This window comes from Ictalurus punctatus, chromosome 8 (assembly GCF_001660625.3).
Source record: "Ictalurus punctatus breed USDA103 chromosome 8, Coco_2.0, whole genome shotgun sequence".
Lineage (NCBI taxonomy): Eukaryota > Metazoa > Chordata > Actinopteri > Siluriformes > Ictaluridae > Ictalurus > Ictalurus punctatus.
Window position 1 is genome coordinate 13,173,001 of NC_030423.2, and position 15,954 is coordinate 13,188,954.

Genomic DNA, 15,954 nt, shown 5'->3' on the forward strand with positions numbered 1-15,954 from the left:
CGTGCAGGTTTGTACAATGAAATTAAAAAAAATATATTCTCAGATTTATTATCTTTTTTTAACTACTGGTACATTAGTACTTATATCACACATCTGAGGTGGGGATACTAAAACTGTGGCTGTGTACTTTTGAGAAGGAAGCACTATCTGACACCCAACCCTTCCCCTTCCTGCAGTAGGGCACAATCCTTACACATGGTGTACTGCTTAATGGCAGTAAGCTTATGCCAGTACAGCTCTTCATGTCACTCAAGATGGATACAGTGTATCAATGGAACATACTGTTTTTTGAGATGAGATTCAACTTTATTGTCACTGTGCAGGGTACACATGCAGAAACAATAAGATGCAGTTAGCCTCTAACCAGAAATTCAAATAACAATAAATATGACAAGTTAAAGCGTATTTACAGTAGAAGAAGGTACAAGATTATGGGCAGCAGTATCAGTAATAGACTGTACCAGTTATGTAGGAAAGTGCAATAGTTACAAATAGTCCTTGTGCAAATAGTATAAATAATACTATACTACAACCTTAATTTCAGAAAGGTTTGTGTCGATGTGTCGTCCAATCAGTGGTAAGTAATCCATTCACAAAATATACCTACCTTTTCCATTTTGTCTGACTTGTTAACGTGTTTTCAGATTTGTCATTGTGTTTATAACTTATGTTTTGTTTTGCACTTTTCGGCCACCGTAAAGATCACATCAAAAACACTGAGACGTGCATTATGTAATCAAAGCCACAACTGTCTCAGTCTCAGCTCTGCTCTGAGTGTTGAGAGTGGAGCAATGTGAGGCCTCTGAAGGCAGAAAGTACAGAAAAGAGCTCACCTACTGGTCACTGAATGTCATGATAAAGTACCAAAGCAAGTTTTGTTCCACGCAAATTCCACTCATTGTTCATGATTTAGATTTTTTTTTTTCCAAATCAGTTGAATTATTTAGATATGTTTCTAATGCCATTATTATTATTATTATTATTATTATTATTATTATTATTATTATTATTATTATTGGTATTAGTATTAGTATTAGTATTATCCAAATTTCCAAGCTGTTCCAATAGTTTCCAAGAATTTAGAATAAATTCCATTGAAATAACATACGGCTCATATTCTCACATTATCATATTTGGCAACTGGTACTTTATTACCTAAATCACGCATCTTAGGTGGGGGTAATAAACCCGTGACTGTGTACTTTGAAAAGGATGCACTATCTAACACCCAGCCCTTCCCACTTCCTGCAGTAGGGCACAATCTTTATAAATGGTGAACTTGGCTAAATGTAAAACAATTATAGTCACGCTCAATAATAAACACACCTATCCTGCTTAAACATTGACTGTATGAATGCTTATAAGCCTGGGCAGCTATGCTAGATATACAAGGTTCCCCAAAAGTCTCCATACATAGTGAAATATAACACTTTTTAGCAAAATGCCATCCAAAATTTTTAATAATTTATTTATATTAGATGCCTTTGACAAAATGCCTTTGACAAAAAGAAGAACATATTGAAATCATTCTCATATTTGGCTACTGGTTCTTGGAAGCTGTTGCAAGGTTGCGATGGACTTTAATAGGAAACACGGCAAGCACATCACACATGACACTGTTGCCAAACATTAACAAACTCAAAAAGGCTGGAAGTGTTGTGGACCAACTAAGAAGTGGACGTCCACAAACATCCACTGACGAAGGCACAACCAACGTGGTACTGGCAAACACAGTCCTCTATGTATGAAACACCCTGTAGTTAACAAGTTATTAGATCTACCATGTGTGAGTATAAATAAGGTGTGACAGAAGCTAGAGTTGCCTATGAATTTAAACTCTACTAATTAATTCACTCATTTATTTATCTACAGTAACCACTTTATCCTGGTCAGGGTTAAGGTGGATCTGGAGTCTATGACGAAATTTTTTTGGCATGTGAACATTAAGGCAATAAACCATTCGGTGCCCCATTTCATATTTTGTGAAGGGTGTCTTTTTGGGCCTAGCTAACATCTTAGGTGTTACTTAACCAACACACATAATGGCGTGTCTAAGACAACTACCCAGCATGCAAATAACTATATTTGTGTAAAAGGAATTTATTGTGTCTGAGAAACTCATTGAGTGATGTCCTTACTTCAGCAGAAAATATGAGATTATATATGCATTGAGTAACAAGAACCTCAAAGACACCACTGTCACTCTGCGCTCTGTATGATCCGGGCAGTACTCGAGCAGGTGGCACTGCATGTGAGCCAGTCAGACGAACAGGACATGTTAATCCAAGAGAAGTGAATACTGTACAACTGACAAGATTAGTGAATTCATGCTGTGAGAAAAAAGAGGAGAAAGGTGAAAGACAGGAAAGAGCTTTTCCATGCAGCTGGTCACAACTTCATGTGCAGATGGCAGCCCCTTTTGGTGATGGTCACGTTGTGGCCTTTCCTTCCCCTCTGAACGGAAAACTCTGGGCAACGCCTGCAGGGAAAGTAACTCTGCAGGTGCACCTAAGAGGCCCATTGCTTTCTCTGGATCACTCACACACTCATACACGTGCTTCTAACATGCTGGCTGCCCTCCCGCCATGCTAAGTCTGTCAGACCAGCCAAATCACAACAAAGTCATGGAGTAAACTAGCCATAAGCCTTAATTGACTCTTACCATAGCTGTAAGACTAGTGGTGTGTTCAAAATTCTTTCTGACAGAGAGAAACTCGTTGTCCCAAGCCTCCCTAAGGAGACAAAACAAGCATCAGGTAATTTGTTGAAAGCACGCATGCTGTTTTTTCCCATTGCACATACAAAAACAAGAGCAATGGACCTTGGGGTTTTAACTGTAGTTGATTATACAACAACCTGAGCGACAACTTTAACTGGAACTGTTACAGTTATGACAATATGTGACTGGATTATTGTTGTTATTTTGCACACAGAGCGAATCCACTGTTAAGTTCAATGTGGACAAATTTATTTTGGTCCAACAGTTTGGTTAACCTGCTTCTGTTTACTGTAATGAAATTACTGGCGAAAATTATTATTTGACCAAATGTGAAAACATTTCAAGTCAAGTCAAGTGGGTTTTTATTGTCATTCCTCTATATAGCACATATACATTGGAATGAAATATCCTTTCTCCAGGACCATGGTGCAATATATAACAGTATGCAAGTATAGACTGCATAAAGTGCAAACCCACAACAGTGTGAGATGAGTGCAGGACAAAAAAAATACACAGAGCAGAACAATGAATACACAGGACAATAAAGACACAGAACAAGGGCTGTCAGCTGCAAACAGTAAACTACTTGTACAAGTTTTTATAAACATATATATATATATATATATATATATATATATATATATATATATATATATATATATATATATATATATATATACAATGTTTTTGTGCTGCCCTTTGCTGAATAATAATGTGCTAGTATGGATTTGAGAGAAATCAAACATTTAATTTGCTCAAACAGTAGCATCGGAAGTTTTGTTCATAGAATTATTATTATTATTTTATAAAAATTCTTAGTTTGTCTATGTACCTGTTGACCCCCAGTCACTTTTGCTAATTATAAAACTCAAAATGGCATTTTTGTGTTGTGTGAAGACCCCAAAAATAGCATTCTCTTTGAACTTAATTAAGGATCCCATGATTTCTTTAAAACTCACTTCAGTCAGCATTTATTGAGTGAAAAGTAATCTATCTGTGCACTAGATCAATCCATCTCTGTTTGTAGAAATATGGGAATGTTCAGCAGTTGCATTTTGTGTGGTTTCTGTTGTAAATGTCATGCATATCTTGAATGTTCCAGACACAGTTAAAGTTTATTGCTCTGCTTTCTGTTTCTTGTCTGGCGCGAATGCCCTAAAATTAGTGTCGGAAGTCAATGCTTGTTTTGTTCAGAGAGTTCAAGGAACATTCTGTTTCTAAATAACATGTAAATACAGAGATGTATATTATTGTCAGTTCCCTTTGCTGGCATGTCATGTTTGGCTTTCAATAGAAGGAATGGATGCCCAGTTATCCTGAAAGCCATCAGGCAAACAAACTAATGTTGGGTTTTACAAGAAGTCTAACAAACAATCCAACTGTTCTAACTTTAGACTATTTGTACATATAAAACACTTTTGAGAACTAGACTCTGAGGAGACAGTGAGATAACAACATGAATTTTGAATTCACAGGAAATGTTGCATTTAATATACTCTTACAAGCCAGTTCTATAAATGTAGCAAGCAAGCACGCACCGCTAACAAAGACTGAGAACAGTGATACGTGATGGCAGAACTACTGAAACAGCCGCTGTGTCATCAGGCACTGTAAGATGGTTTAATAATAACTCACTTGCTTTTATACCTCCACAAAATGCAGAAATGTATCACATGACTACGCTTTCCCACCCCACCCAAGATGTGACAGAGTAGTTAACAGCATTGAAGTCATTTTGCTTAACCACAACTTCCCTTTATGTCCGGTAGCAACTTCTGTCGAAACTGTCTTGAAACTATGGGTGACAGCATTTCCTGTTGGAGTGTATTTTTGCCCTTACTTTGGCCATTTTGTAGGCACCACAATCAGTCGACATCAAAAATAGTACGAATGAGTCAAACGGAAAAAAAAAGTTTATACAGTGAGAATGAACAGGTCTAGACCCTGCTGTTGATTTTTATTTGGGGAAATGAAGCAAACCTAACATACTTGCAGTGCAGAATAAGCATTTACTCTGGTCTTTGATGGCATGATTATAAGAATACATGTTATCAAGAAGGTTTTCTCTCTGGGTGGCTCCACCATGACATCGACCCAACCGCTGGGTGTGACACTTTTCTCAGTAAACAGAAAACTGACACAAACTATTTTATGAAGGATTTATTTATGCAGTGGATGTTTGCAATGAAAATTTTACAATGAAATAAAAGTGTGCGAAAGCTGTATGTTGTGTTAGAGATGGTATTGCAGTTTTTTATTCATTAATAATATATTAATATACAGTATTATAATTCTTACATGATGATTGTACTTCTCAAGTTATTTTGATTTTGATGTAAGTCAATCTGGTTGCCATCAGAGCCATCCGTACATTGGGTTTGGTGACAAACAAGTTAAATGTAAGTTAATAGGTGAACCTCCACTGTGTTCTGACTCCACTGTGGGGGGTAAAATGAGTCTGAACATTTCATACTCCAAGTACCTTGTCAGAAATAATGGAATGCATGTGGAGGCCTGAGAAAAATCTTCACAATTTTTTTTCTAGTACATTTCTTGTATACAGTATAAACAGTAGTTCTGAAATCTACAGGTTTTTCAGAACTGTAATGTGTTTAATTTTTGCATGTATCTCAAACATGTAACATTTTTAATACTGGTTACCTCACAAAAGTGGAAAGGAAGAAAATTGTATTTAAAGATTCCTGTCCAGTTCAACTTTTTATAACCTAATCTACATATGGAAACGCAACATTGCCAAAAAAGCTTTAAATAATTATACAATTACAATGGGAAATGAGTTCTCACTCGAGTTCTCACTTTGATTATCAGCATCATCCACACCAGTCTCTGTCTCAACACCTGAGATAAAAGTAATTCCCAGAATTTAAACACGAGCCTCATCTTCTCTTCACTCCACTGATCTCTGTTCAGTCGAACATTAGTGAGGAAATCATTGCTGATTAATTCATTCTGTTCTGTTCGCTAAATTTGCATGTAATTAACAGGTCAGTTAAACATTTTTCAAACTGTGACCACCATTGTCTGTATCCTGTGTCTAAGCACTTCTCTGTTTTGATGATGAAGTGAAGTTGCGGGAGCACTACAGGCATCTTGACAACCAGTATCTGATCACAAAATGATATAATTAGGCTCGTCATTTACATTTTGTATGTCAAATAGCTATCCAATAATATGATCAAATCATAACTGTCTAATAAAAGCACACTTAGCCAGCAATGTTTTAGACATCTTTAGGTAGACTGACTTTTTCTTGCTTCCTTAACTGACATGATTTTTGCAGTCAGACTGCCAAGTGAAGGTTATAAAATAGCCTAAATAAAAACATATCTATGCTGTTTTGTCTCTACTTTATTTTCTTAAAGTAGACATATCAAAGTACAAACTGAATTCCAAAAAAGTTGGGACACTGTGTAACATGTAAATACATGTAAATAAAAACAGAATGCAATGATTTGCAAATATCATAAACCTATATGTTATTCACAATAGAACAAAGAAAACATATCAAATGTTTTCATCTATAGTACACAATATAATTAAAAAATTCAGAGAATCTGGAGAAATCTCTGTGTACAAGAGACCAGGGTGAAAATCAATATTGCATGCCCATGATCTTCGAGCCCTCAGGCGGCACTGCTTTAAAAACAGGCATGATTCTGTAATGGAAATCAGTGCATAGGCTCAGAAACACCTCCAGAACTCATTGTCTGTGAACACAGTTCACCGTGCCATCTACAAATGCTGGTTTAAGCTCCATCATACAAAGAAGAAGCCATATGTGAACATGATCCAGAAACGCTGCCGGCTTCCCTGGGCCAAAGCTCATTTAAAACAGACTGAGGCAAGGTGGAAAACTGTTCTGTGGTCAGACAAATTGAAACTTGAAATTATTTTTGGAAACCATGGAAGCCTCATCCTCTAAACTAAAGGGGACTAAAGAGGAGAGGGACCATCCGGCAGCTTATCAGCACTCAGTTCAAAAGCCTGCGTCTCTGATGGTTTGGGGATGCATTACTGCCTATGGAATGGGCAGCTTGCACATCTGGCACAATCAATGCTGAAAGGCATATACATGTTTTAGAGCAACATATGCTTCCATCCCATCTTTACTTCTGAGAGACTCTGCCTCTCTAAGATACTCTTTTTATACCCAATCATGTTACTGACCTGTTGCCAATTAACCTAATTAGTTGCAAAATGTTCCTCCAGCTGGTTAATTTTACTAACATTTACTTTTCCAGTCTTTTGTTGCCCCATCCCAACTTTTTTGAGACGTGTTGTGAACATTAAAGCGTTCATGGAAGAGGTGGGTCTTTAGCCGGTAGAGGGAGAAGAAATGGGGGGAGATGAAGTGACATGTGTTTTTTGGGCTGGTTGAAGACAAGGCGTGCTGTTGCATTCTGAAACATCTGAAGGGTTTTGATGGAACTGGCTGGGAGGCCTGAGAGTAGTGCATTGCAGTTGTCCAGTTTTGAGATACCAAGAGTCTGGACTAATAGCTGTGTAACCTGTTCAATGATATAGGGTCTGATTTTCTTTATGTTGTACAGAATGAACCTACAGGATCATGCAGTTGTTGACATCTGGTCTGTAAAGGTAAAGTTGTCATCAAAAGTCACCCCAAGATTTCTGGCTGTCCTGGTTGGCTTGAGTGTGATTGAACCAAGCTGTATGATGAGGTTTTGGTTGATTGAGGGGCAGGCAGGGGTGACAAGAAGCTCAGTTTTTGCCAAGTTGAGTTTAAGGTGGCGTTCCCTCCTCCAGTTTGTGGTGTCAGACAGGCAGGCAGAGATGCGTTCTGAGATGGCATTATGATCAGGCTGAAGGACAAATAGAGCTGGGTGTCAATAGCATAGCAGTGATATGAGAACCCATGAGAGATGTAGTATAAATAGAAAAGAGCAGTTTTCCCCTGGGGAACCCCAGTTGTGAGTTGCTGAGTTCCAGAAATCCCTCCCCTCCACAGTACCTTGAAGGATCTGACTAAGCGATAGGATTCCACCCAGCACAAAGCTGTTCTGGTGATGCCTAGGCTGGAGACAGTTGACAGGAGAATCTGATGATTCACAGTGTCACAGACAGCAGAGAGGTCGAGTAGGATGAGGACAGATGATCTTGTGGTTGATCTTGCTAGTCGAAAGGCTTCAGTGACGGAAAGCAGAGCAGTCTCTGTGGAGTGACTGCTTTGACGGAGACTGTGTTGGGAGAGCTGCCAATCTCCTGATAGTAGTTGGCTTTGCAGTAGAGGTGCTATGGGAAAAAGACGATAGAAGTGTTTGGTAATTGGTTAGATCAGTCGAATCATTTGATTTACACCATTTCATTGGTGGCTTGGCTTAAGGCTCTGGGTTGCTGATCGGAATGTCGGGGGTTCCAGCCCAAGAACTGCCAAGCTGCCACTGTTGGGCCCTTGAGCAAGGCCCTTAACCCTCTCTGCTCCAGGGGCGCTGTATCATGGCTGACCCTGCGCTCTGACCCTAACTTCCTAACATGCTGGGATATGCGAAGAAATTAATTTCACTGTGCTCTAATGTACATGTGACTCATTTATATAAAGACTCATGTATATAAAGACTCATTATTTCCTTTCAGCTGCCCTTAACTTGGTAGAGTTGTTAGGAAGAGCATCTGAGAGCCAATGGCTAAGGGGTGACATGCAAGCTGTCCTGGAGGTTTAAGGCAGGTGATGTTAAGAGAAGATGTTAGCGTGAACATAGTATGTCTGTTGTGGTGTTTAAGTCCAGTGAGGAGCGGTGGCTATCAGAGGGGAGTGAGGTTGTGACAATGGAGGAGATGTATGAGGGGAAAAGGGAACGAAGATTGTGACATAAGCAGATTAGGGGTGAGGGGAGAGAAATAGAAAACTGGATAAAGAAATGGTCAGAGGTGTGGAGAGGAGTAATAAGATTTTTTTGTAGTCCAGTTACGTGAGAGGATGAGGTCAAGCTGTTTGCCAGCCTTGTGAGTTGCTGGGGTGGCGAAATGCTTTGAGGTCAAATATGGGCAGGAGGGCAAGAAAATCAGCTGCATGTGGCTTGTCTAGGTGAATGTTGTAGTCACCAAGGACCACAAGAGGCGTTCCATCATCTGGGATGGTGGACAGCTTGACAGCAGTATGTCAAGCTCTGCATTGAACTTGTCCAGTTGACCAGTTGACCACACCACATATTTGACAGGTCTACCCATGACACCTTCAATGAACACACTAATGTCGCCTTTCTGTAGGTACAGTATGTGGTGTTTAAATGTATGGACTTTGCCAGCATGGACAGTCCCTTTTAAGAAGTTAATATTTCTTGGATTGTCAGCTTTTTATTATAGGCATTTTCTTCACTTGAAAAACTCTTATGCACCATCTGTTCTGCATGGTGATTTAGCATATCTGTCAGAGCTGTTCTCTGAGTCAGTGGATTATGAATTACGAATGTGCTATCCAATCTCAGTTTGATGCTTTGTCTCGTGATAAATTAAATACAAGTCACAGAGAGCATGCTAGTGAGACTCTTACACATGTGAAAAAATCTTCAGAGAGCAGTACAACATTCTAATAAAACTTCAGAGGAAATGCTGTCCATGATGAAGCCTGCCATCTATAGGTAGCTTACTGATACTGCAGCTCGGACCATGAATCCTCATGTGACCCCAATGCATGCATGCATCGCACATTCCCATGCAGGAGCTTTAATCTTGTACATTTTGCACTGTACACTGCTTGACTGATAGCTCAGTAATGAATATATGAGAATGGTGCATATGTTGTAGTTTGTGTATTATTGAGAGGAATGGACCCATATGAGCTTTGTTTTGTTGAAAGCAATTGATTAGCTTGTGCATTCCCTTCAAAAATTATTAACCACATAACTTTTACCTAGTGTTAAGCTACATATTACTTCAGGCTGTTTCCAATTTACATATAACACCTAGGTGTGTTTGTCTGTGTCTACATATTTTGAGTATTTTGAATTTCGGTGACTCACTAAGGAACATGCTGTACGTAACCTGTTTTTGCTCTACATTTATTACATTAGTCCTGGCACGCAGCCTGGAGAGGTTGCGTGCCATCCCTTTTGAAAAGATTATTATCTCTATTTGTGGTATAGTGAGTGAAGCATACAGCTGTGCCACAGACATGATAATAAGACAGTTGAACTTTTACTTACTCTTCTGGCTGGCTAAGTGTCAAGCTGCAATATAGACGCAGGAACAGTTGCAAAAAACCTAAACAAAACAAAAAAACCCAAAAGAACCCAGAAATCAGGTATCTAGATTCTGACAGGTTATTTACAGGTACCACTAGCATATTGGTTTTGTGAGTCATACATTACGAACAGAAGGAGTTAAAAGATGTATGTACTTCAGGCAAACAAATTTATATTAATAAATGCAGCATCATGTTCAGTGCATTTTAAAAGAAAACCTGTGACATGTTCACTCAAATTTATAGGTGGAGGACAAAACAAACCCACATGGAACGTAATTCAAACTTTCCTTGCACCTATTATTATGGAAAAGTGGTAAGGAAGAGGAGATGTCTAGCTGCTTTTGGGAAAAACAAAAAGTAGTGACTTTTTCCATATTACTTATGAATGATCTGTGCCTCCATAGAGCTTACATTGTAGTGATCATTCAAATCTAACTTCATTACTAACAACCAGAGCTGCCTAGTTATAAGCTATATAAGAAGTCACATAGAGCTCTCATCGGGCCTTGTATGAATGGAGAATATCAGGATTTTAAAATTGAAATACTGTATAGGATGTTGCTTAGAACCCCAAGGTTTAAGAAAGAGCCCCATTTTGAAGACAAACAAGACTCAAGACAATAACGTATCTCATCAATTTCACACTATTTTACTCAAATATTTTTATGATACTTTATTATACCTTTATATACTCATTATGAGTCAAGAACTTTTCCATATAGAATTTTTCCAAACATAACCTTTCCATACGTTACTTTTCCATTCAAATGGAAATTACCACAGCTGCACTTTGTTACTATACTTAAGTTTTATTGTCGGGGATTGCAACATCTATCAGCTACTATCTTGACGTGTAGACTCATAGACTCCTTCCAGCATCTGACTTTTTCTTTCACTGGACATTTTTTTCATCTAACTTTTTCTTTCTCACAGTGAATTGCCATTTCATTTTGTGTGTGTGTGTGTGTGTGTGTGTGTGTGTGTGTGTGTGTGTGTGTGTGTGTGTGAGTGTCTGTGTTTTATGGTAAATGGTCTGCACTTATATAGTGCTTTTTTTTTTTTAACCTTAGCAGTTCTACAAAGCACTTTACACTGTTTCTCATTCACTAATTCACACACACACACACACACACACACACACACACACACACACACACACACACACACACACACACACACACGCACACACACCACTGACATCAGAGCTGCCATGCAAGGCACTAGCCTGCCATTGGGAGCAACTTGGGGTTCATGTGGGCCGGGAATCGAATCGCCAACCCTACGATTAGTGGACAACCCGCTCTACCACCTGAGCCACATCCACCCGCAGTACAGTTATATGTTTAGTAATAATCGACAGTATATGTTTTATCTATTATATTTGCTTGTATCTAGTCTTATCTTATAAATGGCTCATTAAAATGACTAATTAAATAGTTTATATGATTTTAGGGTTATCTATCCATCCATTTTCTGTACCGCTTATCCAACACAGGGTTGTGGGGACACTGGAGGACACCCTGGATGAGGGGACAACCCATCACAGGACACAATTGCACACACACATACTCACACACTACGGACAATTTGGAAATGACGAGCAGCCTACAATGCATGTCTTTGGACTGGGGGAGGAAACCAGAGTACCTGGAGGAAACATGTGGAGAACATGCAAACACCCCGCACAGACTGGGTGGAATTGGGATATGAACTAAGCCACCGTGCTTATTTTAGTTATTTATAGTATAATAGAAAATAAACTCTTTTAAGATTATTTCCTGACATTTCCATGTAGACCTTTTGTACTAGAAATGTCTCAAATATATTTTTGTTCTGCTAATAATCCAATATATTTTTATTTATACAATATTGCTGTCAAATTCTGACTGATTACTCAGAAGGTGTTGATTCATTTTCTATACTAGCACAGCCTGTAATGCAAATTACAGGTTTATATTGATGCACTCGTTCTAATGCATTCTTGTTTCTATATTAGATTTGTAACAGTCAGTACATTTTCCAGGACAGATCACTTCTTGTTTCTAGGTAATGTGACAAGGAGCATTTTCTGCTTCAGTAGACAGATAGAAGTGAAGAGAGGCTAGAAGAGATAGAAGAGGCTATTGAGGGGATAACCGTTTATTATTTTTTTTTTATAAGTGATTGTTCTTCAATAAAGAAAATTAGTAATTGTTGGGAAATTGTTGTGGTATAAGAAGAACAAAGCAAACTTGTTGATTATTTTCATATAACAGCATTCCCCATCATGTTCTAATCTGGCATCCATACAAATTTGTACAGATTTGATTGGATGTTTAAAATATAGTTAATAACTAAGGAACAAAATGTTTTTGGGTGTGCTGTCTGCATTTATGGCATTTGGCAGATACCCTAATCCAGAGCGAATTACATTTATTTCATTTACACTGAGCAGTTGAGGATTAAAGGCCTTGTTCTAGGGCCCAGCAGTGACAGCTTGTCAGTGCTCGGATTTGAATATTTGACTTCTGATCGGAAGTCCACCATTTTAACCACTGAGCTACCAACTGCCCTGTAACTGCAGTTATAGGAAAATAATCAACTTCTGTTCCAATTTGTATGGTTATCATAAAAAATTATTATTGTGCAAGGACTGCATTTTGAAATTAAGGGTACTTTAATAAAATGAAGATTAATTAAAATTCAAAGAAGCAGGCAGACTTGGTGTGATTTTGTTTGTTTTCATATGAATAAAGCATCCATTATAAACCTTACCTTAACCCTTATAACTTACAATTTAAATCATGAAAATAACTACAAATTTGCAAGACTTCTAGTGCTGACTTCTAACTGCAGTAGAATTCAGCAACCGTTATATATCATTGACGATACTTGTTAGCATTCATTGAAGTAATCCTAGGATTTCTTTGAGGAAGCTGAAGCTTGGGCATCATTGGACCTTCCAACAGGACAATGATCCCAAGCATAACTCAAATTCCACCAAGACTTGGTTGCAGAAAAAGTCCTGGAAGATTCTACAGAGCCATTACAGTCACCTGACTCAAACCCATAGAAAATCTCTGGTGGGATTTGAAGCACGCAAACCCAAGAATATGGGCTAAGATTCAGGAATGCTGCCAGAAGCTGGTGTCTGGCTATGCATCTCATTTGCAGCAGGTCATAACAGCAAAATGGTGCTCTAGTAAGTACTACAGATGCTTGCCATGAAGGGGTTGGGTAATTTTGAGACTGGAGAAGTCATTATAAGTTGCATTTTCAGTTGAATTTGGGGAAACTACTTGAAGCATTCTTTTTTTTTTTTTTTTTTTTTTTTTTTTTGATTTGTTCATTGCAAACAGCTGAAAGTCTGTAAATTTTTACAATAAACCTGATTTGCAATGGGTGTTGAATAATTTTGATTGCAACTGTACAGTTTTGTCTTGGTAGCTATGGAAGAATAAAATTTTTGATTTTGACACAATCCTTACACTTTCCCTTTAGCATAATTGACCAATTAAGTATAATTTGTGTGTTCCTTTTTACACCCGTGTGGATAAGCATACATGACCATTTATGCTGGAATTTTTTCATATTCCGAATGTGTTCTCTTGCATGCACACACTCCTTATTAACTGTCACCTCAACAAGTCTGCCCATGCAAGACTGTGCTAAATGCAAACGTAGCATGACAAAAATATTGATGTTGTCCTTCATAACACGTTTAAAAGCCTCACATATCTCAATCTGCAAATGTACCATGAAGCCTTGGCAAGGTACAAACACACACACACACACACACACACACACACACACACACACACACACACACTATATAGGAGAGATCTTGCAAAGTGCACATTTCTTTTCTACTCTTGTGACCTTGTGTTTTGAGGTCATGCTGTTCTCTACATAACAAGCCTGTTCTCTATCAAGATCTCAACTGCATACGCCTGTCCTCAGAAACATGCAGACACAATTGTCTCCATTTCAGATTGGCACACAGAGCTTGGAGGTTATTTGAGTTTGTCCTGACTAGTCTCGACAGTACAGAGTAACACATGACAATTGTTTTGTTAGGTTATAGTGCACCATAAATGTGGCTTACCATGCATGATTTTCTGATGCTTAATTATAGGATGTGAAAGCGTATCGTCTTGGCATGTGTTACAAAGTATGTTCCCATCATTAAATCTAACAGTGGAAACTGTGAAAATGAGTTGCTGAAAACAAGCTCTAAGGCCAGGTGTTTACTTATGAACAGGCATGCTGGAAGTATCATAAGCCAAACCTGGATCTAAGTGTGACCCTCAGTTCTCTAAGGCCATTGAACTAACTTACAAAAGTAATCATCACAAATGGTTCAAAGTGGAATGCTAAATACAGTAAGCATCATGAGACTAGTCATGTATTACTTTTAGATCAAAGTTACATAACATTCTTGGGAGGCAAAAGGGAGATAGAGAGAAGAGAGTGACCAGTTTTATTGAAGAATGTCCCTTAAGGATATGCAAGTTCTTAGCTAATAATGCTTTGATAGCTGTACTGGCTGTAGCTATTCATAGTCTCCCTGTGAGACTGATTGTTCTCAGTCTGATGCAGTTCTCTCAACTTTGCTCAGATGCTCTGTGTATTCACATTCTGTAGCTGTTTTAAAAAAAAAAAAAATAATGCAAAAAATCCTTTTATTGCATGTGATGACAGTCTAATCACTGTCATTGACTAAATCAATGTTATTGTGTCAGTGCTTCAATAAAAACTGCACAGTTGAAGATTGGAAAAACATCCACTGCTCATTTTATTTCTTTATTTGTCCAGGTTAACTTTAACCTATACACACTGTAGCCTCAGATTCCTGTTCTTGGCTTACAGGAGTGCAACCTGATGTGTTCTTCTGCTGTTGTAGCCCATCTGCCTCAAGGTATTATGTGTGGTGCATTTTAAGATGTTTCTCTCCTGTAACTGTCTAACTGTAGCCTTCCTGAACCAGTCTGACCATTCTCTTCTCACCTTTTCCATCAACAAGGCGTTTCCGCCCACAAAACAGCTACTTAAAGGGAAAAAAAGAGTGGTGGCTTGGTGGTTAAGGCTCTGGGTTACTGATCGGAAGGTCTGGGGTTCAGGGACCAGTGCTGCCAAGCTGCCACTGTTGGGCCCTTGAGCAAGGCCCTTAACCCTCTCTGACCCTGTGTTCCAACCCCAACTTCCACACATGCTGGGATGTGCAAAGAATTTCATTGTGTTCTAATGTATATGTGACTAATAAAGACTCATTATCAGTATATGAATCCCACTTGCATTTTTTGTTTTTTGCTCCATTCTGTGTAAATTTTTAAAGACACAATGATTATTGTGCATGAAAATCTCAAGAGATAAGCCATTTCTGAAATACTCAAACCAGCTGAAGTCATGTTTGCCCCATTCTGATGTTTGATATTAACATTAACCGAAGCTCTTTGACCTGTATCTGTATGATTTGGGGATGGTTTGATACCACCCTTAAGTGGATTATTTTTTGTTTAACAGCATGGTCGGTAGTGTGTTATTCCACTTACATTACCACCAAAGATTTGGCAAATATTGCAATTTTTTATTTTATTTTAAATGAATGACACGTTGCACATTTTAATGGTTCAAAGTTAATGTTTTGTAACATCTGTGAGACAAGTTTAGTTCCTGTAATCGCCTACATTTTAGCAATGACCACCAGCATCTCTCTCTTTCTCTCTTTCACTCTCCAAGCCAAAAACCCAGAAAACATAAACTCTTCAGTCTTGAAGACTTTCTCATGTTGGGAAACTTTGTAAAGCACTTGGACTGTTACACTTGAGACTCCTTCCATAAATGTTAAATAAATGTCTCCTAACAACAACAAAAACACTTCATCACATCAACAATTATACAGTGCTGTGTTATAAATATATACATACTTCAGAAGAAAATAAGCTGTACAGTACAATAAGCTGAGTAATTTTACCATCTTTAACCATTGTGCAGCAGAGCATGCAGTCAATTACACTATGTAACAATTCTTTTT

General features: G+C 38.2%; 1 long non-coding RNA gene across 3 annotated transcripts in view; it reads right to left on the reverse strand.

The window, feature by feature from the left end:
• Positions 1–15,954, reverse strand: part of LOC124628422 (uncharacterized) — a 71,493-nt gene that overhangs the window by 42,311 nt on the left and 13,228 nt on the right. For 2 of the 3 annotated variants that reach the window (XR_008396836.1, XR_006982943.2), the window contains exons 2-3: positions 9,901–9,958; positions 2,663–2,732 (exon numbers count right to left, since the gene is read on the reverse strand). This is a non-coding gene — a long non-coding RNA (uncharacterized LOC124628422). The remainder of the gene's footprint in view (positions 1–2,662; positions 2,733–9,900; positions 9,959–15,954) is intronic. The other variant, XR_008396837.1, reaches the window with a different exon arrangement.